The sequence below is a fragment of the Pseudorca crassidens genome, chromosome 13 (genome assembly GCF_039906515.1).
Source record: "Pseudorca crassidens isolate mPseCra1 chromosome 13, mPseCra1.hap1, whole genome shotgun sequence".
Taxonomy (NCBI): Eukaryota; Metazoa; Chordata; class Mammalia; order Artiodactyla; family Delphinidae; genus Pseudorca; species Pseudorca crassidens.
In genome coordinates this window covers 42064667-42088432 of record NC_090308.1, presented here as the reverse complement: position 1 = coordinate 42088432, position 23766 = coordinate 42064667, and the positions used below count along the sequence as shown (strand labels likewise).

Sequence of the window (23766 nt, the reverse complement as noted above, 5' to 3'; positions counted from 1 at the left end):
TTTTGTTCATTAATAAAGTTATTTCTTCAACATTTATTAATTCAACCACACATGTTCATTGACCACCTACTATGGGCTGGACCTTGTGCTAGGCTGGCCACCCAGCTATGACCCCCATGGTTATAGTGACGTTAGGGTAGCACCGTCCGTTACTGGATGGCTCGCATTAAAGGCCACTTCAACCATTGTAAACTGGAGCCCATCCTCTCTCATAATGTACAGTGAATTTAACTCCCCCATCACTTCACCCATTCTCATGACTTTATAACGTGCTCAGGATTCTTTGCCCATTGTATTAGATTGCTCTTGGTATATAGCACATGACCCACGAACAGCACCTGTCTGTTAGCTCACATTTCTGTGGGTCAGGAGTCCAGGTATGGGTTCACTGGGTCCTCTGCTCAAGGTTTCACTAGGTCAGGCTGCAGTTCTCATCTACAGAGTCCTTTTCTCAGTGTATATTGGAGAATTCAGTCCTAGCAGGACAGGATTGATGTCCTTGTTTATTGATAGCTGCTGACCAGGGGCCACTTGCAGCAGCTAGAGGCAGACTCCAGTTCCTATGGTCTCCATAGGCCTTTTCACAGCACGGGTATTTGCTTTCTTCTAAGACAGCTGGAGTGCATCTCTCTGACTTCTAATCCCTTCTGTTCTGCTACAACAGACACATAACCTTAACCTAGTAAGGGAGCGACTGTCGCATCATAGTTACCTGCACTCGTGGGAAGAGGATTATACAGGGTGTACATGCTAGGGAGCTGGTATTTGGGTGGTGTTTTAATATTTTGCCTGCAACACCCATGCATGACATTGATACGTTAGGGTCAATATTTAATTTGGTTACAAGTTAGATATGTAAAAACAAAGCAGAGGCTGGACCATGAAGTGGTTCACTACACGTGGTAGAGGGTGTGACTGTTATCCTTACTTGGCGTTCACAGGAGGTTGGGCTAGATGGGCCACCACCTCGACCATACGGGAGCATTTTAACGTTCTTGCTGAAATAGTGCAAGGATAAAAATTTAGCTCACAATTCAGAAAAGGATAAGAGAACCTTTTCTGGAATTTACTTAAGAGGAGCAGAATTTAAACGTATTTAATGCTAGTGATGGACCAGATTAGACCTAAGCAGATGGCCAGTAACAACTATGGATGGTAACAGCCTAAGTTTAAAAAGTCTGCCCATTGCTGCGAGGAATAACAATCTTTAATATTTTGCTTCCACTGTCCAAATTCTCTCTGGAGTTGGTTTCTTTCTACTTTTCCTCAGAATCTGGCTCTTCTGCTCATGTTTTCATTTCTGTTAGTAGGAGCCAAAGACCTGTATGAAGAATTTCAGATGGCACTATGATAACTGTTGAACATGGCACATTGGAAAACTTAAAATACTGATAGCCCTTAAGAATATGTGCTGTCATGCCTCTTATGTGCTGCCCTGGAGTGCCATTTATCATTTCTTATAGGTATAGTCACTTACCAACTAACGAATCAAGAGAAAGATATATCGTGTTGGATCTGAAGCACAGAATTACTCGTTTATTCTACGAATATTTTCTGAGTGCCTGTTGTGTTCCAGGCACTGTGCTCATGCTCAGAATACAACAGAGAACAGGACAGACTGGCTCCTGCCCTCAAGGGTAGGGGATTGAGGGATTAGACAGGCTGAAGAGATCCTAAAGATCATTTTGTTCTTTTATTTTCTAAAATTAGACCTTATGTTTATTTTACGGACAGTGAAATGATAGCACATCAAGGAATAGAAGATACCTGAGGTCAGGCTATGGGCAGAGTTGCGTTAGTAATGAAATTCCAGAGTGCCGACTGGTCCAGCCTTGTCGCACATCTCCCTCTGTTTAAATCTAAAGAAAACTAAGTGGAACTGTTTTGAAAAAATAAAATAGGCATGAAGAAACTCAGAATAACTTGTCTGCTCTTCTTCCCGTTTCTGTGCCCCACACTAATGCAATTGGCAATTTTGCCCAGGGTCACAGAGCTAATTACAGGTGAGACAGTGATTTGAATCTTCCAAGTCCAATCATCTTTTGACTACAGCTCCATAAAATACTTTAACACCCTCTACTCTTTGGTCCTTTGTTGCTATATTCTTGTGTGCTTATAATTATTCATTCAGTAAAACTACTTCCAAAATGACAACCTCAGTTTCTCAGTATAAATTGTATTCTCATTTTCTTTAAAGATTTTTTTGTCCAAATCTCTCCAACCGTATTTTCTCTTAGATTTATATTCCTCCTGTGCCTCCATAAGAGTAAATCTTCCTAGTCTCAGGCATCTGGCTTCCAGACAAAGGAATTTTGCTGTTTTACTTAGAAGGAAATTTGCATATACTAGGAGAGTTTATCACCTGGAAATTTATTGACTGCCTGTTTTACAGTTGACCCCTGAAGAGAGAAACCACATGCGTATGTGATGCTTACATTGTCACTTGAGATTCTTTTAAAAATAAGATACAGGGCTTGCCTGGTGGCGCAGTGGTTGAGAGTCCGCCTGCCGATGCAGGGGACACGGGTTCGTGCCCCGGTCCGGGAAGATCCCACATGCCGCGGAGTGGCTGGGCCCGTGAGCCATGGCCGCTGAGCCTGCGCGTCCGGAGTCTGTGCTCCGCAACGGGAGAGGCCGCAACAGTGAGAGGCCCGCGTACCGCAAAAAAAAAAAAAAAAAAAAAGATACAGTTTTAAAGGTGGGAATTGACTAAAAAAAATCCTCCCTAACTAAATTTAATTTTGATAGCACATAGAGGAAGTTTAGTATTCAGTGTGCTAAAATTCCAGAGTCTGACATGCCATACCTAAATATGAATCCAGGATTTACTGATGTCTTGACACAAATCTATTCAAGAGCCTCTTATTAGTTTGTATCGTTTCAGAACAGTAATGCCACTTGTTTTCACATCTGCCTCCTCAGTAAGAGATGACACTGATTCCTTCAATGTTAATGTACTGCAAGGATTAATTAGGTGTTTACAAAATGTTCTTGAATATATTTCCAGAGCTGACGAATACAGCCTTGTGATAAAGATAAAGGAAAATAAAAGTGGTTTATGATATTTCAAGAATGTACTCATTCTCAGTTTTTTTTCACCATTTTATTAGGCCATATCAATAAGTAGATGCCAAAAAATGTTGGCTTATTAACACATACAAAAGGTAGAGGATGCATATGGTTCTGTTAGACTCAGTCCACTCATAAGATGGACTTGGGTAGAACCTATGTTACTCCTCAGTGCTTTTATTATTTTATTTTTCCTCCAAGAAACTCAAAATTCTGTAACCAATCTGGTGGTGTTCACAGCAATTCTCTCAAGACCAATGTGAGGTGAGTAGACATTATTAAAAATATAATCTCTCACCTTACCGATCTCCAGCTTCATACATCCATATCTGTGACACGCACAAAACTCAAAATAACCTCCTTCCGTCTCCAACTCATACAAACACACAGACAACCAGGCAGTATCATCTAGACAAGTGCTTCTCCACTGAGGTTGATTCCGCCCCCCAGGGGCATGAGGCACTGGTGACATTTTTGGTTGTTACAACCTGGGGGGTAGGGGTTGCTGTTGGCACCTAGTGGGTAGTAGCCAGGGATGATACAAAACGTCCTACAATGCACAGGACGGCCTGTACAACACAGAATTATCTGGCCCAAAATGTCAGTAGTGCTGTGGTTGAGAAACTCTTTATAGAGGCAAAAGCACTGGGTGGAGGGACAAGAGATATCAGACATCTTTATTTGCCCCTGCTTCTTATAGGTCCATCAGAAAGAGCATAAAAAAGTACTTGAATTTTCAGCATGAAAACCTTATACATATCATAATGCTTTAAAAAAAAGATAATATTTTTAACGTTGTTAACAACACGGTTAATGGCATGCATAGACTTTTAAGAAAAGGAGAGAAATTCGGAAGGAAAGGATTAAAACATCTTTTTTTAAATGTCAGTATTATCAAAAATGATATCCTATTACTTGTAACATTAGTGACCAAGATGAAGAGGAAGAAGCAGGAGGCAAAAGAAAAGGAGAGGAAAAACGGAAACGTGTGCCGATTTATTTAATGAGACTTGTGATACTTTTTGCTTTTTAATAAGCTTTGCAACTGGCATTTCGTTGACCTTCCTCTGAACTTGGAGCTTTCACAGGAGACAGTATGTGGGGACAATAAATGACTGAAAGAAAACAAAGTAAACCAAATGGAAGAACAAGACCCTTTGGATACATGACTATAAGAGTTCCTGGTGAAGGCACAGGAAGGATTAGCAAACTGTTGCCAGTTTAGTCCAGATTGGGAAACCTGGGCTGAGACACCAAGCTTGGTGTGTGAACTCTGTGGTATTGAAGGATCCTGCTGCTTCTGTCCTTATTTTTATTTGCCAACTTGCTAAGCGGTTCCTGGCAAATCACTTAATCTCCCTGACATGAGATTATGCTTCACTTTTATTTGCTTTCTGTAATTCAGTGAGAATGGGGAGATACAGCAAGAGGTCTCAATCCAGAGACCTGTGCTGTTTTACAGGTGTTATTACTTAACATCCTTCTTCATTAACAACATGTTCAACTGCCCAAATGGAAGCGAATGCTACTACTACAAACCATTAAGCGCTCTGCTAAGATCTAAAATCTTTTATGTTATCCTCAGTAGTTGCTGGAAGTTTTGCAAGCAACATCTTTTGCCAAAACTAACCTTCTCTGGTGGTTACTTGAAATTTGGATGGTTGTGAATTTTTTCCCCTCTTTGAGCAGTTAGTTCATTAGTGCAGCAGTAATCATGAAAATAGGTCAGAGCCTTCTTAGAGTTGGGCTCTTATGCGTTCCCCCCAATCCCCTGGAGAACAGCACTTAAATATTAATAACATCACTGGGAAAACACGGCAGCTATTTCCTTGTTTTCTGCAGCTCAATGAAGAGTTGTTCAGCGTGGACCCCAGTGCTCTCCCCTCATGAATGGACGTGATTGTGAGGAAGCCATCTCCTACTAAGGCAAGATGTGACACAGTGAACAAAGGCTGGTTTTTAGCCCGATGTGATGAGCTCACCCCAGTTCCCATGTGGGGACTTTGAAGCTTATCCAGGTGCCAGCTTTCTGTGTGTATGACATTCTTGGGGGAGCTTTGGACACTGGGCAGCAGGCCTTTAAATATTGATCTGTAGTGTATGAATTACAAGGTCAGCTGGGGTGAGATGTCATAATTTCTATTTAGCCTGAATTTCCCCCAGAGGAGGCATATCTCCTTTACCCTGAGTAAAGGAAAAGCTTAATATTTTCAAGTCAGCAAAATCAATAAAGGCGTTTTAAAAGTAAATTTGTGTAATTATTTTCTGGGGTGGATATGTCTGTAAATAAGAAAGTGTGTTTCTCCTTTTCACTACCTACCATACCTTCTGTGAGGCTATGCTAATGCTCAGGAGAAATGCAATTTCTCCTGAATGAAACCAGGTTCAGTGCAGGCAGCTGAGATGAGAAAATCTTACAGAATCATTTTTTTTTTGAACTGAAGTATAGTTGACCTATAATATTATATTAGTTTCAGGTGTACAACATAGTGATTTGATATTTTTATAGATTATACACTATACAAAGTTATTATAATACTATTGACTTATATTCTCTGTTCTGTGCATTACATCCCAATGACTTATTTATTTTATAATTGGAAGTGTGTACCTCTTAATCCCCTTCACCCCCCTCCCCTCTGGCAGCTAGTTTGTTCTCTATATCCGTGAGTCTGCTTCTGTTATGTACAACCCAATGTCAAAAGCAAAACAAAACAACAGCGACAACAACAGATAATCCAGTTGAAAAATGGGCAGAGCACCTGGATAGGGATTTTTCCAAAGAAGACATACAGATGGCCAACAGACACATGAAAAGATTCTCAACATCACTAATCATCAGGGAAATGCAGATCAAACTGCAATGAGATATCACCTCACACCTGTCAGAATGACTGTCGTTGAAAAGATAAGAAATAACAAGCGTTGACAAGGATGCGGAGAAAAGGGAACCCTCGTGCACTGTTGGTGGCAATGTAAATTGGTGCGGCCGCTATGGAAAACAGAATGGAGGTTCCTCAAAAGACTAAAAGTAGAAGTACCATACAATCTAGCAATTCCACTCCTGGGTATATACGTGAAGAAAGTGAGAACACTAATTCAAAGAGATGCATGCACCCCAGTGTTCATAGCAGCATTATTTACAGTAGCTAAGATATGGAAGCAACCTAACTGTTCATCAACAGATGAATGGATAAAGAAGATGTGGTACGTATACACACACAGTGGAATCTTAGCCATAAAACAATGAAATCTTGCTGTTTGCAACAACATGGATGAACCTGGAGGGTATTATACTAAGTGAAATAAGACAGAGACGGACAAATACTGTGTTTTCATTTACATGTAGAATCTAAAAACCAAAACAAATGAACAAATATTACAAAACAGGATCAGTCTTTGATTCATGTGATGTCTTAGAACCCCTTTGCTGTTTTTTCTCATTGAATCGACTGATTCTATTGTTTCATCATCTGGTAGTCATAGTTTATTATATTGGCTGTACGCAAATCCACCCAGCTGTTTGTAGACCAAAGTGAAATGTAATCGTATTAGTTTTTTTCCGCTTATGTAGAGATTTTCCAGTCACACTATATATCGTGTATACAGATAGTTAATTAGGCACCCATAGTACACCTAACACTGTGTTGGGTGTTACGTGAATTCAGAACAAGAGCCATTTACAGTCTAGACTTATAAGACAGAAAAATTACTACAGAATGAGACTGCTATTGCTGTTTAGCAGAAAAGTGACAGCCTTTGAATCAATGTTTATTAGCTAAGATATCTTAGGTAAGTTAGTCGAGCTCTGAGTTTCATTTTCTTCACTTGTGAATGGTTGTAATACTACTAACATTGTAGGTACATAACGAGGATAAAATAAGGCGTTGTATACAACACACTAGCACAGAGTGGACGCTCAGTAAATGTTACCCACTGTTTGAAGACTCCAAAACATGCACTACGGTTTGAGGGCTCTCAGGTTTCAGGGAGGGATGTACTCTTTGTGGGTTGGAGTAGTCTAGGAGGAATTCGTGGAAGTTCATCTTAATTTGAGCTCTTAATGGCTTGTGAGAAAATCATGGGCCCTAAATATACAAGAAAGCCGCAAAAGGTGCCAGGATGCATTAACCATGGTAACATTTTGAAAAGGAGAATTGGTAAACACTGAAACTATATATTGTATAATTGTAATATGCAGATTTTGACACCCAGACTCACACTTTTCACTTATGTAATCTCCTTAAAACCCAGTTGTGATTGGATATCTTGGGGTGGGTGCGGTCAAAACAGATAGCAGTGTTGGCTTTCTCCTGGGGCTGAGGCTGCAGAGGGCGTTGGGAGCAGAAGTCAGAGGTCACCCAAAAGCTGAAGGAGAGAGCCGCTGTCTCCCTCTCAGGGAGAGTCACAGAGATGCCGAATTTGAAGGAAACGGAAGTGGAGATGTAGATAACATGTCACAGCACAAGTATTCAGAGTCACAGACACAATAAAAAGGGACCAAGAACAAGCAAGAGGGCATCTTAAGTGCCTTAAGCACCAGCTGCCCTCTGAGGCTCACCTGTATCGTTGGCAGGTGTATGATAATTAGGTAGATCCAACTGGCTTAGACCGCATAGGAATTCCTGCTCAAAAACGGGAATTTTCCATGTCCTGGTTGATCCACGGGCTGACTTTCCACTTTTAATTCTCCTTACTTTTCACCCATCCACCCTAGCGGAGCTTGTGGTCTCAATGTTCTTTTTACACATAGTTTCCTAAATTCAAGGTTTTTCCTTTATATCCAACCTCAATTCCCAAGGACCAGCTTAAATGAAAAGTCCCTGTTTTTTCAACAGGAAATATCCACATCACACCTCTCCCCACCTTCCCCCCACACTTCTCTCTTTAGACTAAAAACTACTTAAGGGCAAAGGCTGTATTAGTACATCTTTGTGTGTAGCACCATTTTCCAGATATAGCCTATGCCTCTTGGAGAGCCCTGAACAGCTAAGAAAACCAGTTATTTGCTAAATAAATCTGTACATTTTCTCTTGGAAGATGATTTACTAAATTAATCTAATTCCCTGAGGATACTTTTCTCAAGGAAACTTTACCACCTATGAATGATCACACCTGCTTGTTGAGGTGTACTGACTTCCAAAACATACACCCATTGTCCAGTTGTTTTTTTTTTTTGGCTGCGTTGTCTTCGTTGCTGTGCGTGGGCGTTTTTCTACTTGGGGCGAGCGGGGGCTACTCTTCGTTGCGGTACATGGGCTTCTCATTGCGGTGGCACCTCGTTGCAGAGCACGGGCTGTAGGCGTGCAGGCTTCAGTAGTTGCAGCAGGCAGGCCCTAGAGCTTGCGGGCTTCAGTAGTTGCTGCGCATGGGCTCTAGAGCGCAGGCTCAGTAGTTGTGGCGCACGGGCTTAGTTGCTCCACGGCATGTGGGATCTTCCCGGCCCAGGGATCGAACCCGTGTTCCCTGCATTGGCAGGTGGATTCCTAACCACTGCGCCACCAGGGAAGTCCCCCATGGCCCAGTTTTATAGTCAGTGAGTTCTGCTGCTCAAGAATTCAGTTCTTCCCTTGTTCTTTCCCACACCTTAATCTTAGAATCAGTTTGCTGTATTTTGTAGGAGTCCTTCTGTAACCCCAACATTAAGTTTTCCCCTGTGGAATGTTTCTAAGTCAGCCTCAAGGATCAGACATCCAGTCCCCTGGGTTTTGAGTGTTTTTACAGCTACAACCATCACCACTCATGCTGCTTTTGTGTCATTTCAATCCTTGGGGTAAACAGCATGCCTAATATTTACTATTTCATGCTGAATATAGGAAAAAAACATTCATTATGTAATATTATTTCCCACAGAAATATTAATTTAAAGAAAGGCTAAGAAATCTGAATTCTGTAAGCTTTTTATATATTTAAAAACATTATTTTGTCCAGCCTTGTTCATCAGCAAATGTGGGAGGGAAAGTGGAATGATTTATGTCCTATTCCTTTTAAATTGAATAGAATTCATTTCTTAAATCAACATTTTAGGGTTAAACTGCAAACATTCTTTGTTCAAGAACTTGTATTTTTATAGAAGTTCCAAGCTATTGTGTGAAAATGATTCAGTGGAATCAGTGTCTGCACCATGTCGGGTAGTTAATATTTGCTTAATGCTTGAATTAATCAGCACTGGATTCTTTGCTGGTGTCCTGGGTTCTTCTCATCCAAGAGATTTTTTTAGACTCACATGCTGCTTTCAAGGTTAAAAGGCATGGCTTCTAATGAATATTTTCTAAAGGGACGGCTCCAAGCCGTCCCACCCCTTCCCCACAATCCCCCTTCAAAATTTCTACCACCACTATTGTTAACAACCAATAAAAACCATCCTAAGCTCCAGACTACTCTTGCAGTGAAATTGCAAGGTCGTTTTTCTTTAATGTGAAGCTGGCTCAAGATATTGAGGGAATTGTGGCCGACTGGGTCTCCTCACCCCTGTGCTAAACCCAGAGGCACATAGGCTTGCCTGCAGAATAGGATCTGTGGAATCTCCCTGTCTTTTACTCCTTGGACTATTTCTGGAAAATTTAAGTAGCTGTGAGATCTGGTCTAGGAGAAGGAAAATAGACTTAATGTCTTTGCTTAGTTTGGCTCCCTCTAGAACTGAGATAAACTGGTGGTGTCTGAATGTTGTCTCACGTGGACACAGGCCACATCCAGTGGGTACCACAGGATGAACCCCTGGGGCCCTCCCTCCCTGAGCCTGAGCAAAACTGCAGGCAGGATGCGATCTAGAGTATGGACAAATGGGGCTAGCCAGTCCCTACTAGACTGGGTGTCTTTGCATTGGTGTTAAATTTCCCAAGAAAGAAACAACTCTACTTCTTTGTCTTTTCTTTTTTTTTGGTCACACTGCAGGAGCCATAGGCAAGCCAGTATAGGAATGTGGCTTCTCTTTAGAGACCTCTTAGCCATGCTCCCCCAGAATTCACAGCAGGATCCTCTGTTCTTGGGCTACCGTTCTTCACTTTCCAGTGACTGGTAGCAAAAGCTCAACTCGTAGAGAGGGCTCTTCTAAGTAATAGCAACTTGGCAACTGTATGAACTTGTACTAATTATGTTTCTGTCACTCATCTGTGGTAGATCTTCTGTGGCTCTTGTATAAAGTAGCTCCAGGGTATTATTTCTGCACACTTATGTAAGCTCTGCTCATTAAATAAAGTGCTCGAAGTTAAGTTCCCTTTTAATTTTGTTTTCTAAGATCATCGTAATAAGTGAGGGACCGCACTGTAGTGAGCCCTTTTTGTAGAATAGTTAATGGAGTCTTGATATAAGATCAATTTTTTAAGACGCACAAAGAAGTCAAGGGGCCTTATCATTACTTTACACTTTGCTTTTTAAAGTTCTCCAGCTCTAGCCCAAAGTGTCACAGTAACAGTTTATACGGTGTCTCCTAAGCAGTCATTATCAGAATCTGGATTCTTTAAGTGGAAGGAGTATTAGACTTGTAATCAAAGGATGAACTTGGTCACTTAGCAGCTACATAAATCCCTCAATTTCTCTGAGCATCCCTTTATCATTTGCAACTGGGCATAATAATTTTTACCTTACGGGGTTGTTATGCGAGTAAATGATTCCTTTATATGTGTGATTCCTTTATACAAAGTCCAAAGCACTTTGTAGATTCACAAGTTATACATGTCTTTGTTGTTGTTGTTATTATTGTTGTTAATACCAAACTGCTTTAAAACAGGATATTTTAAATATGCCTTTCTATGTAAGCGAAGGGTTTTATGTTTGGGATTTGGACACAAGGCTTTACAGGGACCTCTGAATATTTCTCTTAAGAATAACGATAATGACGATATTGTGTAGAAAAATCTCATCTGAAAAATCGCATGCTCTGCTGTTGACCCCATGGATCTAGCTGGTGATGTGTGGCTAATGGGACTGGTCGAAGCTGCATGGTGTCCAAATTTATATTGTTAGGCCATGCTACACACATCCTAGTTTGACTGACCTTTACTGACTCTTTCTTAACTTGGGCAGTTTTGAGGACATTCCAATTCACATGTCATGCAGAGAATTCCAACTTGCTTTGTGACAGTAGCACTTGATGAGGACTGTCACAGTAGACAAAATCATTTGAAACGATTTCAGGTCTTTAAGTTGAATGCATTGGGTCACACAAGACCAATGGAGTTGCTGCTTCCACATAACTTTTCTTTTTTCTTTTTTCTTTTTTTTTGCTGTACGTGGGCCTCTCACTGTTGTGGCCTCTCCCGTTGCGGAGCACAGGCTCCGGACGCGCAGGCTCAGCGGCCGTGGCTCACGGGCCCAGCTGCTCCGCGGCATGTGGGATTTTCCCGGACCGGGGCACGAACCCGTGTCCCCTGCATCGGGAGGCGAACTCTCCACCACTGCACCACCAGGGAAGCGCCCACATAACTTTTCTTTTATCCTGAAAGACAACAGTTTTAATGTTCTGCCTGTATAAATTTGTAACATGGTTTCCATAATGTAAAATTGACCAAGCTTTAGTATTCCCTGGGACTGGATTTGAACACATATAGCTTTGATATTAGAATAAATATATTGAAACATATGTTTTATTTGGTATTTTACATTGTCAATACATCATTTTATCCATATGTACATACATATTTTATATGATAAAGAAATAAATCTTTATGTGATATTTTCAGTGACAAATAATGAACATGTTTGTGGTGTGATCATTTGAATGCATCTTCTGTATAAAGGTAAATAAAGATTAATAAAATATTAATATAGACATTGATAGTTGGAGCTAGTTAAAAGATTTCTTTTTACCCTGGATAGTTGTATTCAATTAAATTATCAGAAGATAATTAACACCTACTATGTGATGAAACATTTTTGTGGATATATTATGGATTGGAGAAGACGGAGAAGAGAGAGAAACTTCTAACAATGTAATACTGTTTTTTAGTTTTCAGGCACAAATTACCCTTATATATATATATATATATATATACATCTTTCCAATACCTCCACAGTCCTTGTTTCATATTATGTAATGCATAGAATAATATCTTATCCTCAGTGACTCTAATCTCATCCATTTTAACTCCCTTACTACGGATTAAACCCCTTGGGCAACACTAGTGGGAAAAATATAGGTCTAGTTTTATGTAATAGTTAGACAGTGGTGATACTGTTTGATTCAGTCGCTATTTGTCTTCGGTGAAGAGTCATTTTAACAAAACACTTGTTCATTTTGTGTTGTACTCTTTATCATGATGGATCTAATTCACCATAATTTTTTTTCAGTGAGGAGTGTTTTTAAAAGTGTTAGACAAATGTCACAGCATCTGAAACAATATCAGAGGCTGGCCTCTGGCACATCTGAAGATTCAATGAAAATAGATACGATATTTTTTTCCTCTTTTAAACTAGCCATAATGAGTCCTTCATGGTGCCTCTATTTCTGCTCTCTTTCTCAGAGACATCATTATTAGGACTTATTATGCTGCACTATTATACTGAACTAAAACTGAACACCAGTCACCTCCTATAGGCTGCAAAGTCTGTGTGGTATCAGCTCATAGCTTCTAGTCTGACTGCGAATTATGTGCAAAGTGTCACAGGGTTACCTGATCAGGATATGACATGGTGTTCAGCCGTCAGAAGTGTACTAGATGATTGGAAAGTGAAGGAAAATGATTACAAAGGAAGCATTTAGAACACAAGAGTTTGACCAGGGTGGAGGAGGGCAGGCCCAGGGAGAATGGGCTGGATCTGGATTAGAGTCTTGGAAGAATTAGTGAATTTCAAATGTTCCAGCTGGAAGGTTCAGTCCCCTAAGACTACAGATGTGGAAACAGAAGTCGTTCATCTGGCTTCAAACAACTACTTTGGGCAGAGCAAGGATTAGCATCGTGTCTTTGATTTAGGGTCCAGGGAGTTGAAGGAGGTAGAACTTGAGTTGGTTCCAGAAGAACGGATTAATAGAGAGCAAAGCATAGATGAATGAGTATCTATGACTGTCTAAGGGCAGGGGGGTACTACTGAGCACTTTCTATGTAGCTGAGAAAATTGAACTGTATGATGAAGAGGATACACACAAAGGAATACTTATGAGGAAATAAATTTGGATAAACTTGGGGGGAGGAATTAGGGAGAGCCCTTGAAAGTGACATAAAATGTATTGACTTGATGAAATGGGAAATAGGGAATTATTATGGACTTTTGTGTGTGTGAGAAATCAAAGGAAGCTTGTTAAGAAAATCAGTCTGGTTGCTGTACTTAAAATGCTTGGAAGGCACAAGACTAGAGCGTGGAGAATAGCCAAGGAATTGCTCTATAATTCAGTTAAGGATCTAGACTCAGGGGAGGGCATGACACTGGGGACTGAGGTGAAAGGACAAATCGGGGACCTTTTGAAACAAGCAGTGATGAGATTTTAGAGAAATTGACTATAGAGGGTAAAGTGGAGAAAAGGGTTAAAGATAACTCCTAAGATCCTAGTCTAGGATACTGTATATGGGATAGTGAAAAGGGAGAACTATTTTAGGAATTGGTGAACAAGTAAAACTTTTCATCTAGCACTACAGTTGTGCAGGGGAAATTTCTCCAGCAACCAGTACAGAGCATTCTGAGTGACATCAGGAACCTGCATACCCCTCTGGTCTCTGGAGGCCTGAGTTCAGAACTCCCACAATATCACACTTCTTCCACATTCTGTTGGTCAAAGCAAGTCACAAGGCTGGCCCAGAATCCAGGGGGAAAAGAGATAGATTCTACTTTTGAGAAGAGGGATTGTCAAAACTGCATTGCCAAAAGGTATGCAGACAGGAATGGGAAGAATTTGTGGCCGTTTTTTCCAGTGTATCACAGAATAGGATCAGATTTTTGTTATAAAATCTTTAAGACTGTAGCATGAAAATGCATTTAGTGACCAGGAAGAAAATTTAGACTGGATGTTATGGTTAACCAGGAGCATAGTTATGGGTGTATTAATTAAAGCAATGGAAAAAGGGATAGACAAATGTGAACAGATTAAAAAAATATTAAGATGGCAAAACTTGGAAATGATTGTGATGTGGAGATGAGTCAAGAATGACTACCAAGGTTCTTGTTTGGACAATGGAGAGGAAAGCCATGACAGTCACTGAAACAGGAGCAGGCTTAGATGGGAAGGTGGAGGCTGCTGTTTGGGTAATGTTGCCTCTGAGAGGTTTATAGGACATCCATGAAGAAAAAGGAAAAGCTCTCACCTGAGAATGAGAGAGTTGATAGGGTTTTAAGGAAACTGGTAAAATAGTAGTGGCTGAGAATGGAGGGAACAGAAGACTGGGAAATATGGGGTTATGGACAGTGTTGGGCAGAGAACGGGAACCATGAATGTGGGTGGCTTAGGCAATTTTTTCTAGTAATGTTAAGCCATAATGTATACAGGTATGCTCTGCTTTTCAAAAGTTCACTTTATGCCACTTTGCTATCACGAAAGACCTACATTAGTACCTGTTTTCGCTAACTGAAAGAAATCTGAGAGGATTTTACGAAAAAAGGCAAAAAAGCAAAAGTTGCGTTCAGCGTTTGTTTGGCAGCAAGCTGTTGTAGAGGCAGCGCATACCCCGAGCAGGGAGGGTGTCACCACCAAGCTCCTTCCCCGGGAACTACGCTCAGCATCTCAGCATCCAGGCGCCATAGCTCTGAACTGTGTCTGTGAGCATCTGGGCTTTACCTCGATTAATTTTGTGCATCCATTAGCAAGGTGTGTCCTAAGGTAATTGCGTGTTCGCTTTATGCCGTTTTGGCTTACTAAGGTTTTCCTGGGAATCTTCTACTTTTGGACAGTGGGGGAAACCTGTATAGGCATAGAGAATTCCATGGCTCAGCCCTGACATTCAGTAGGTATTCGGTAAAATGTCTTTGCTCAATGTAAGGAAAAGAAGTGTAGGTAGAGAGTTCTGAAGATCAAAATAAGGTATTTTAAAAGGCAATGGTCAGGACCAGCTACATATTTTTGGACACAATGCAAAATGAAAACGTGGAGCCCCTCCTTCAAAAATTATGAAGTTCAAGATGGTGGCGAGAAAGCATTAAGCCAACCCCGGGGCCCTTCTGAGTGTGCAGCCCTGAGTGACTGCATGTCACGTGCTCAGGATGCTGGCCTGGTAATGGGGAAACTATCTAGAGACTGAGGAGAACACAGTCGCTGTGAAAATTTGGATATTTTTCTTTGAACATCTTTTTCCTTCCTCTCCTTTTTTGTCAAACATATAAATAACTAAGGTCATAAATGTGATGGATGCTAAGGAAGTTGTGGGCATGGAAGGAATTTGGTGGCATGATATATTTTGGGGCTGACCCTCCCAATTCACCTCTGCCTATTTAAATGGAAAAGCTGATCTCTCTGGCCTCAAGTCCTATATCACAGTGTCTGCTCTGTGACAGCCCTGGTGAGTTCTCAAGCAATATTAATATTGAGGTTATCATCTTAAGCACAGTTTTCCCAAAGTACTCTGTTTTCTTATGGACATATGAAGCTTTCCTCTTCATCCTTTTCCTTCTCTTCAAATCTACCTGAATGCTGGCTTCTTTGTGCTGAGGAAAGAGAGGCTACTCTCTAGCTTATTGAAGACTATTCTCAGGGAACAAGAAACCAATTTTGGGAGGCGAGAATTCTACCACTGAACCACCAATGCATGTAACAAATTTTGGAATCAAAGTTGAGTTAGGTATGCTGGTCCCAGTGAGTCATATCTTCTGCGGCACAATTTCTGTTTCAGAGACAAAAAACTCTTTACTCTTTGTGAATCCCAGAGTTGTTGAAATTTTACAGTGTAAATTTTTACTCTTATTTTGTTTGCCACAGGAAACTTTTAGACCCAGTCTGAACCTTGTTTTTGCTCTTCAAAAGATTTAAAGGTGTGTCATTAAGCTGATACTGAGAAATATTTTCAGTATGAAGATGGTTGGGGACAGAAGTTAACAAGGAGGGTGGGATAAGAAAAATAGAATATTTGCCTTGTCTTTTGTTTTTTTTTTTTTTTTTACGGTACGTGGGCTTCTCACTGCTGTGGCCTCTCCCGTTGTGGAGCACAGGCTCCGGACGCGCAGGCTCAGCGGCCATGGCTCACGGGCCCAGCCCCTCCGCGGCACGTGGGATTCTCCCGGACCAGGGCACGAACCCGCGTGCCCTGCATCGGCAGGCAGACGCTCAACCACTGCACCACCAGGGAAGCCCTCTTTTCTGGTTTTTAAAACAAGTCTTGATTTTTTTAAAGTTAGGTTTATTGTGGTATAACTTATCTACAGTAAAATTCACCCTTTTTAGGTATGAAGTTCATTGAGTTTTGACCAATGTATTCAGTTGTGTAACCATCACCACAGTTGATAGAGACGGTATATTCAATCACTTCAAAAACTTTCTGGTGCCCTACTGTAGTCAGCCCCACTGCCAGCCCCTGGCAACCACTGATTAGATTTCTGTCTTTGCTTTTTCCAGCATGAAATAAACAGAATATGTATAAAATCATACAGTATGTAACCTTTTGTGTCTGGCTTCTCTTACTTAGAATAACACTTTGAGATTCATTCTTGTTGATGCATATGTCAACAGTTTATTCCTTTTTATCACAGAAGTATTCCATTTTATTTGTTTATCCATTCACCAGTTGATCAACCTTTGTATTGTTTCCAGCTTTTGGCAGTTGTATAAAAGCTGCTATAAACGTTCATGAGCAGGCTTTTGCATGGATGTACTTTTTTTCTCATTTGTGGTAAATACCTCAGAGTGGGATTGCTCTGTCATATGGTAAATATTTATTTAACTTGGTAAGAAACTGTCAAACTGTGTTGCACAGTGGTAGTAGCCTTTTGTAGTCTCAGCAGCAATGCATGAGAGTTCTGTTTCCTCCATGTTCTCACCAGTACTTGGTATGGTGAGTCTTTTTAATTTTCGCCCTTCTTATAGGTGTGCAGTGGTATCTCATTTCCCTAATAAGTTAATAATATTAAATATCTTCTCATTTGCTTATTGACCACGTATTTCTCCTTTATGGCAAAATGACTGTCAAATCTTTTGTCCCCTGCCCCACCTTTAAAAAAAATCTTATTGATTGGATTGTAAGAGTTCTTCATGTAATCTAGGTATAAGCTCTTTATCACATATGTGTTTTGCAATTTTTTCTTCCCAGTCTGTAGCTTGTCTTTTTATTCTCATGACGATATCTTTCCAAGAGCAAAAGTTTTTGATTTGGTAAAGTCAAATTTATATATTTTCTTTTGTGGTTCACACTTTTTATGTCTTTTCTAATAGTTCTATGCCCAACTCAAGGATATCACAAAGATGTTCTCCTATATTTTGTTCTAGAAGTTTTACTTTTAGGTTTAGGGTTTACATTTGGTTTTGTGTCCATTTTGACTCAGTTTTGTCTAATATGTTGCAAAGTTATGGTTTTATGTTTAAAATACTCTTTTGAATTCCCAGATTTCATATTTAAATGCAAAGTCCAAAATGTATACCTGACTTTTAAATTTTCTTGTATACTGTGGCTGGCTCCATTCTGTTAATGCATATAATAGAGTTTGACTGTAATATAATGACTGGCAGACACCACTCCTTAAGAGGTAAATGTCTCTATTTCCCGTCTCCCATATTCTTTTTTCTTGTTCCCCACTGTAGTCAATGTCAATGAGACTTTCTTTGTAATATTGTTTCTATTTTTCATCTTAGTCTTTTTCAAACGACTGGAAGGCTCTGGAAAGAGTCTAGTGAGATCAGTGAAAATAAGTAGATGGAGTGATAGTTGGGGCTCTGTGGAATACTAAGAGAAATAGAGCTGATTAACACAGAGGAGTCTGGCTTGGATACACAGGACTAATTAGGAAGGATGAGTGAATGGTAGCAGAGCTACCACACTGAGGCAGGGGTTGGTAGTGTTGTATTTATATTCCGCGGTGGGAGAAAAGCAGGATAGGGATGGGGAGGGACCCAAAGAACAAAGTAACCATCTGAGAGAGTGAGCAAAGAATGAGAACACTAAATAGCGGGGGTGGGAGAGGACGTAGAGCAACAAGAGAAAATAGTAAAGATAAATTCCAACATTCAGAGTTTTTTAGACAGGGAAAATGGTGTGTCTAGAGGCAGAAACAGGGGGTGGATGGGATGAAGATCCAGTTTAAGACGATAAAGTTACTGGTTTTTTTAAACTATGCTCTTCTGCAAAAGATAGCAATTGACCCTGTCTAAATTGGTCTTTGGAAATATAATCTGGAGTTTAGGTTAGAGTCATGAGGATCATTACAGAAGTGAAAGTTGAAAATATAAGATCAGTCTATCCAAGGACAGGAAGAGTGAAAGAAGAAAAGTAAGACAAGGATTTAACTTTTGACGTGCATCTAGTTAAAAATTAAAGAGCAGATACGAAACAACTGAGGAAAACAGAGAAAGAATGTTCAGAGAACTAGCAGAGGGAACAGAACAGGTAGTAGGTAAACAGATGGAGATGCTTCAGGAAGTGCTTAGATATATAGGGTAGCAATCAAGCAGAATAAGGATCTACAAAAGACAATTATATTCATTTAGAAGAATGGCTTTGGTCATTTTTCCTTGAAGGAAAAAGAATGGAAACAGGGACGCTATGTCTTAGCTGTGTTTCCCAGCTTGTGTGTTCTGACGGCTATTAATAAATGCTACAAGATTAAATATTCTGTTAACAAAAGTTTAACAAAGTTAAGAATATTTCTTTACTGAAAAGGGTTAATTTTTTTTAGCAATACTTGGCAGCCTTCAACATGCTTCAGTGTGAATTACTGAACTCTAAAGAAGGGAACTATAATATGCAGCTTTTCCTACTTACTGGGCTTGGCATCCCTCTGCCTCTCTTTCCTTCCAGTGAGGGAAGAGAGAAAGTAAACAAATAAGTCAATAAACTTATTGTGTACATTTAGTGTGATGTGATAAGTATTTTGGATAAAAGTAAAGAAAGGGGATACATATGTTGAAGAGGTCAATTTTAAGGGTGGTCGGGGAAAGATGACATTAAAAATTAGAAGGAAGAGGGCTTCCCTGGTGGCGCAGTGGTTGAGAGTCTGCCTGCCGATGCAGGGGACCGGGAAGATCCCACATGCCGCGGAGCGGCTGGGCCCGTGAGCCATGGCCGCTGAGCCTGCGCGTCCGGAGCCTGTGCTCCGCAATGGGAGAGGCCACAACAGTGAGAGAGAGGCCCGCGTACCGCATTAAAAAAAAAAAAAAAAAATTAGAAGGAGGTGAGGAAGAAAACCATGCTTCCCTCTGGGGGAGTCACATTCCAAGTGCAACACTGCAGAGGCTAGGGCAGCCTAATATGTTTGCAGAACGACAAGGAGGACAGTAAAGCTAGAAGGGGAGAGTAGTCGGAGTTGTGGTCAGAGATGTATGTCTGAAATTGTTTTAGGCAGTGCTTTGACAGTGTGCAATTCCTGGGCCTGGGACAATGACGTGGGACAGTCTAGAGTGGGTTTCTCGTCCTGTGTTTCCCATCAGTGTCAGCAGGTCAGTATCTTTCCTTGTTCCTTCTCATTTTGGCCAGTGACTCATGGCTACAGGAGGAACCTTGGCCAGAATGCCTTCTGCTCTGACCCATTCTAGGAGAGCAGGGCATGATTGTGCCACTTTGGAGAAACAAGTAGAAGTCAAGTAGAGCATATCTCAGTTTGGCTAAGGATGTCCTCAAAAAGGAGAGAATTGTTGAGGTACATATGTGCAGATCCCTTGTGATAAACAATCATTTATGTATGTCAGACACTGTGCTGGGGGCTGGACATATGAGGGTGTCACAGTCTCTGGCCTCAGTGCAGTGGAGTACAAATAGATGCCTCAGCTTCACACATCTCTCTCCTACTCTTTCCATCCCTCCCTCTGCCTTTTCTCTTCCCCTCTTTGGCTGTAAAGTAATAACAGGTATCAGACCTTAAGCAATTTATATACAGTGTAGCTTGTTTCTCTCCCAGCCTGACTTAACTGTTACAAGTGACTCCAGTGTAATAAAAATGATTGTTAAGAACATTATGGTTGGTATTTTAAAAAACTCTTTATTTAAAAAAACTCTGTCAGCTTCTTTTCCCTAGGCTGTGATTTGTCATCATGCTTTCCTATAACATAGAAAAGCTATTGGCTTTAAAGGACTTTACTTATTAAATACCTTTCATGAGCGCCCTAGTTTCTTAACCTTGACTCCTTCCATCTATATTTTACGTAGTTTAAAATCCCTTCCCTTCAATTAAGTTCTCGAGTCTTATAATCATTCCTATTTGGCTTTTCTCACCTTTTTTGAATTTGTCCACTGGGATCTGAGGTTTGCAGGTGATGTGCCGTTAATCTGGTTTCTCTTTTCTCTTTGGTGACATCTTTTCTCCAATTCCAAGTCATTCTGATGATTTTGGTCACCATGTTGCCTTACAAACACGACTATCTTATTTGGCACTCTCATATATGTGTTCCCTCTGGTGGCTCTTCCCTTCACCAAATTTTTCTATTTCATGAAATAAATAATTGATTCCAACCACTTGATCCAGAAAAATATCCTCAGTTACATTTTGTTGAATATTTTATTTTCTATCCATATTAATGCCGCCCTTGACTCCTTTTGACAATCTTTCTTACGCCTTCTGGATTTAGAACCCAAATAATTATCAGTGGCTAAGTAAATGTTAGCTAATGCTTTTTAATACATTAGATGCATATCCTTTGGATTTGGAGATTTTTACATTAACTTTAAAATAGGGAGTGTTTTTTGGATGCATTAACAAAACCTCCTCAGCATTATCTTTCCCTAATGTTCAACTGTGTTAGTTTTATTTTAAATGTGAGATTTAAGAAGGAGCTTCCATTTGGGAGGATTGACGATTTTGAGACCCTCAATTGAGGAAGATAAGGCTACAATAATATCTTATATTTGCATCTGTATACATTCACATTAATTTTTTATCTTTTGTCTTGAAATGTATTATTACCTTTAAATTATAATGATGAGAGATGTGAGGTCTAGAGAAGCATGAGATCCAGTGAAGAGTGTAAAGTAAGCCCCAGCAGCAACAAGATGGGGAAGGTGTGCTAGGCTTACCTGATCATTGTTGCCTGCATGGCCCTGGTCAGAGCGGGCTGGAATGATTGAGTCATTCATTGAATAAACATTGAGACCTCTTCTGTAGAAGCTGTGGACTCATTGAGGGCTGGGTTGCCTATCTGGTACATCATTATATTGCAGATATAATGGTGTAGTGACAGATATATAATAGGACTGGGCTACATAGTTATTGAATGAATGAATGAATCAATAAGGAGCAGAAGCTAAGTGGAGGGAAGAGGACAGGAAGGCTGGCAGGTGTCCCGGTTTCTAAGCATGTTGGGTACCCACTCCTCCTGATAGTAGAATAATAAAATTATTTATGGTCATAAACTTGTTACTCTAACAAGGATAGCAAACTCTGTGTAAAGGTCAAAGAGTAAATATCTTAAGGCTTTGCAGACCACGTGTAGTTGCTGTCACTTCTTTTTTTTAACAACTTTTAAAATGTAAAACTCGTTCTTAGCCTGCAGGCATTACAAAAAACATGGGCCTGAGCTGAATTTGACCTGCGAGTTGTAGTTTCTCTGCTTTAGAACAAAATCATTAGAAAATTATTCAGAGAGTACATGTTATACTATATGTTTCACCTGAGGCTGTATTATAATCGGGTCCTGCGAGGCCTTTCAGTAACGAAAGTCATTTGTGTGTAGTCCAAGACTGATACAGAATTATAAAGGCAATAGGACTACACTTTTTAGAAAAATTTTACAACTTCATTAAGATATTATTTATAATCTTCTTACACAGACTTTGGTATTGGGTTATACTGACTTGTAAAACGAGTTGAGCAGTGTCTCATGCCCCTATTTTCTGAAAAAGTTTGTCTAAGATTGGTATTATTTCTTCCTTGAATGTTTCTTAGAATTTACTGGTAAAACCACTTGGGCCTGGAGTTCTTGTTGGGGAACTTTTTTTTTTTTTTTTTTTTTTTTGGCGGTACGTGGACTTACCACTGTTGTGGCCTCTCCCGTTGCGGAGCGCAGGCTCAAGCGGCCATGGCTCACGGGCCCAGCCGCTCCGCGGCATGTGGGATCTTCCCGGACCGGGGCACGAACCCGTGTCCCTTGCTCGGTAGGCGGATTCTCAACCACTGCGTCACCAGGGAAGCCCGGGGAACAATTTTTGATAAGGAATTCAGTTTCTATAATAGAAACAAGACTATTCAGTTTCCATTTCTTCTTGTGTCTGTTCCCTGAATTGTAACTTTTCAAGAAATTTGTCCATTTCATCTAAGTTGTCAAATTGGTTGACATAAAATTGTTCTTAGTATTCTCTTATTAGCTTTTAATGTCTGTAAGATCTGTGTTGATAAGTCCTTCCTATTAGTGCTTCCTGTTCTCTCTCCTTTTCCTTAATCTGTGTAGTTGGAGATTTGCCAATTTTGTTGATCTTTTCAAAGAACTAACTTCTAGCCTTATTCATTTTCTCTACAGTTTCCCTGTTTTCTGTTCCATTTATTTCTGCTTTTACTTTTGTTATTGCCTTTATTCTCCTTTGGGTTTACTTTGCTTTTATTTTTCTAGCTTCTTAAGGTAGAACCTTAGGTTATTAATTTTTTCTTCTTTTCTAATATGTTTCCAAACATTTATGTTTCCCTAAAAGCACTGCTTTAGCTATATCCCACAAAATTTGATATGTTGTGGTTTTTATTGTCATTCAGTTAAAAGTAATTTATGCTCTCCTCTGTGATCTTGATCCATATATTATTTAGAAATGTGGTTTAATTACCAGATAGTTGAGGTTTTCTTAGATGTCTTACTACTGTCAATTTCTAATTCAATTCAGTTGTGGTCAGAGAACATATTTGTATGATATTTATTTTAAATTTCTTAGGACTTGTTTTAAATCCTAGTTTATGGTCTATCTTGTTAAATGCATATGTGCACTCGAAAAAAGGGTATAGGAACTGGGAGGCTGGGTTGACATATATACACTAATATGTATAAAATGGATAACTAATAAGAACCTGCTGTATAAAAAAATAAATAAAATTCAAAAATTCAAAAAAAAGAAAGAAAAAGGGCATACTCTGCAATTGTAGGATGCTGTGTTCTACAGATATCAGTAAGGTCAAGTTTTTTGATAGTGTTGCTCAGATATTTTGTCTTCACTGATTTTTTGTGGGGGGGACATCTATTAGTTGCTGAGAGAGGGATGTTAAGTGTGATTTTGAAGTGGTCTGATTCTCACTTTAATTCTGTTAATTTTTGTTTCATGTATTTTGTAGCTCTATCATCAAGCACATACACATTTATAATTGCTGTTTCCTGATGAATTTTTTTATCGTTATGAAGCATTTTTCTTTATGTCTGGTAATACATTTTGTTTTGAAGTCTATTTTATCTGATATTAATGTACCAACTACAGCCTTCATATAATTAATCTTTGCATATTATACTTTTCCCATCCATTTTCTTTCAACCTTTTTGTGTTTTAATATTTAAAGTGTGTCTTTTTTAGGATATCTAGTTGGGTCTTGCTTTTTATCCATTCTGTCAATCTCTGCCTTTTAACTGGAGACTTTAGACCATCAGCATCATCTTAGACATTTTTGGATATTTCTTTACCATTTTATCTTTTTTGTGTTTATTCACTTTGCTTTTTATTCTTTTGTTTCCTT

At 39.8% G+C, this 23766-nt stretch overlaps 1 protein-coding gene across 2 annotated transcripts in view; it reads left to right on the top strand.

Annotated features, from left to right (window-relative positions):
- Nucleotides 1–23766, top strand: part of SLC35F1 (solute carrier family 35 member F1) — a 486239-nt gene that overhangs the window by 164441 nt on the left and 298032 nt on the right. The window lies entirely within an intron of this gene.